This window comes from Bidens hawaiensis, unplaced genomic scaffold (genome assembly GCF_021521415.1).
Source record: "Bidens hawaiensis isolate Kalapana, Puna unplaced genomic scaffold, B.hawaiensis_p1.1 tig00054822_1, whole genome shotgun sequence".
NCBI lineage: Eukaryota > Viridiplantae > Streptophyta > Magnoliopsida > Asterales > Asteraceae > Bidens > Bidens hawaiensis.
The window spans coordinates 88452-91596 of NW_027506304.1; the positions used below are offsets into that span (position 1 = coordinate 88452).

Sequence of the window (3145 nt, forward strand, 5' to 3'; positions counted from 1 at the left end):
TTAAGACCATCTAGAATAGATGGTTTCACATATACCTATTCTCCTTATAAACGTTTCAAAATCGACTTTTTAAGTGTTTAAAAGAATTTCATTTATTCATATTATATTTATAAGACGTTGAATTAGAATGTAGACTACAAATACAAAAAGTATTAATTAAAAGTTACATAAAGGGTTTAGTAGATTAAAATAATTAATTTGGATCTACAACCTAATACCATTTTTGTTTCTCACTGTCTTTTACCTAATATTCTACTTTCACTATGAGTATTCTAATACTATATAAGATAATGGCATAGCACATAATCTTTACACAAACATAAACTCCAAAAATAATCCCATATGGAAGTGAAGATGAATCGTGAAGAAGAAGATGTAGATATAGTTATTGTGGGTGCTGGTTTAGCTGGTCTCACTACTGCCTTATCCCTTCACAGGTATTATTATTATTATTACTACTACTACTATCTCATCACACTTGTACCATGTACAAGTAGTTGCTTACTTGCACAGTACTAGTTGTTAATATTTACAAGATAGAGGAAAAAAAAAAAAGAAAAAGAAAAATATCAAAATGAACAAGTTGGCTGAACTACTTTAACAAAATAGACAATTTGATTTACAAAGCTTCGGCTGAAAGTACAATTTGATCCACGAAAACAGTTAATCTAAATAATACATGTCCAAAGTAGAGGCTAAGCCTTAGCTGACGTCTAGAAGCAGAGGTTGATCCTTAACCGGCGTCTAGAAGCATAGGCTAAATCTTAGGCGACAACTAATTAATTAGCCGGAACTTTACATGCATGCGTATTAATTTGATTGATAGTAATGTGTTTATAAACCTGCTAATTTTTAGCCTCCTTAGCCCGCGAGCTTGTTGTCTGATTGGTTGGTTTTGGATGTCTATTTTGGTAAAGACTGATTTTTGATGTCTATTTTAATAAGCTTTTTATTCATTATGTCTATTTTGGTAATTATCCCGGAAAAAATAAATTATCAAAATAAAAAACTATTGAATAAAATTATATAGTGTCACATATATTACATCAATCCAGTTGCTAGTTCTTGGATAAGTTCTATATTTTATCTTGCATAATTAACCTAGTTTTAATTTTGGTTTTGAAGGTTAGGTCTGAGGAGCTTGGTTTTGGAGTCATCTGAAAGTTTGCGGATTACCGGATTTGCCCTTTTACTATGGACCAATGCTTGGAGGGCATTGGATGTTGTAGGAATTGGGAATATCCTTAGACAAAAATCCACACAAATAAAAGGGTAATATCGTCATTTACAATATTAATAAAAGAAAATACAATAATATAATAATATGGCTTTTTGCCAATTTACATCAGAATTTGAAACTAGTTATGTGATTGCAGATTCAAGATTGCCTCTCTTGATACTGGACTATTTACTTCAGAGCAAGCACTAGATAAAGATGGAAAATTGTGAGTCAAGTATTAATATACATTCATATTTGAAGTTGAAAATTACCAAAAAAGAGTTGATGGTATTACCCTTGATAAATTAACAACTACATTTTGATTTTAGTGAGGGTTACGAAAGCCGATGCGTTATTAGAAAGGATTTGCTAGAGACAATAGTGAACGAGCTGCCTCCGGACACCATTAGGTACTCTTCAAAGGTTGCAGCCATTGATGAACTCGGTCACTTTAAGCTAGTGCACCTAGCCAATGGGTCCATTCTTAAAACCAAGGTACGCCCGGTTAATTTCTCAAACATTGTGGTATATATATTATTCACTAATGAGTTATATTATGTTATTATATCAATGTAGGCGTTGATAGGGTGTGATGGAGTTAACTCAATGGTGGCAAAATGGCTGGATCTTGGGACACCTGTAAGTGTTGGGAGATCGGCTATCCGTGGTTTGGTGGAGCTCCTTGATGGCTCAGATTTTGGTCCAATGTTCCATGTTCACTTTGGAGGCGGTGTGCGCTTTGGTATCATTCCGATTGATCACAAGACCTTTCATTGGTTTTGCACGTTCATCCCGTCTCAAGTTCCATCTTGTAAGCCATTTAAATCTAATTACTGAAATGATTAAGAAACCGATGGTTTGGTTTTACATTTTTATAACTGACTGTTATGACAACCTATATGTTTTTTTTATATTTTATATTTTATAAATAGTATGCTATTGGTTGAAAATTTTTTGTTACGAATTTAACCTCTATTATGATTGTTATAGACGAAGAGGATTGGAATGCAAACCCGATAAAAATGAAGCAATTTGTATCGAGCCGTATCAACAAGTTGCCTCAAGTAGCCCAAGATGTGGTAGAAAAAACAACATTAAGTAACATAATCTATTCACCAATGAAGTTTAGACAACCATGGAATGTCTTATTTGGCAACATAGTGAAAGATAATGTTTGTGTAGCCGGGGACGCACTTCATCCCATGACGCCTGACATTAGTCAAGGTGGGTGTGCAGCGATAGAAGACTCAGTGGTGCTCGGTAGGTGCCTTGGGGAGGCGTTTTTGAAGAAACCGAGTGAACACGATGATGAATTCGAGAGGATTAAAAAGGGTTTGGAGAAATATGGGAAAGAAAGGAGATGGAGGGGTTTTAGTCTTATTAGTGTTTCGTATTGTGTCTGGTTTATGCAACAAAGCAAAGGAAGTTTGGTGAGTTTGTTGAGGAAAGTATGGTTTTCTAGCTACACTCCTACTGCTTTCCTTAAAATGACTAATTTTGATTGTGGTAAACTTGTTTGATGAATTGCAAAATGGGAAATGATATGCCGTATGCGTGTTTCGGGTGGTTTGCCAAAAATGTAAGATCGGTTGTTCAAATATAATGGAAATGGTTAGAAATGAATTTAAGGTTAAGAAAAGAAGTGCTCCAAGTGTTTTCCAAAATCTTGGTGGAAATTGTATGTCAGAAAAACAACCTAAGGATTTTTATTGACTGATAAAACTTCAAATTACATTCAGTACCAAATCTCTCTTAACCAAACAGAAACTAAACAACTTGTAAACCCAAATATGGAGACAATCAAACAGAGAGAGAAAGAGAGCAACAGGAGGCCCTTGCAATTTAAATCAAATAAACAGATGGGCCACACTTGGACCAGCCTCCATCTTCTGGAAAGACCCATGTCTTCAAAGAAGCTTTAGGCCC

At 34.6% G+C, this 3145-nt stretch overlaps 1 pseudogene across 1 annotated transcript; it reads left to right on the forward strand.

The window, feature by feature from the left end:
* The first annotated feature begins 342 nt into the window (after positions 1-342).
* On the forward strand, positions 343-2752 carry LOC143617443 (monooxygenase 2-like; annotated as a pseudogene). Its single transcript, XR_013150835.1, has 6 exons — positions 343-437; positions 1126-1272; positions 1377-1445; positions 1549-1714; positions 1796-2075; positions 2210-2752. The product of XR_013150835.1 is annotated as a monooxygenase 2-like (transcript).
* The last annotated feature ends 393 nt before the right edge of the window (positions 2753-3145 follow it).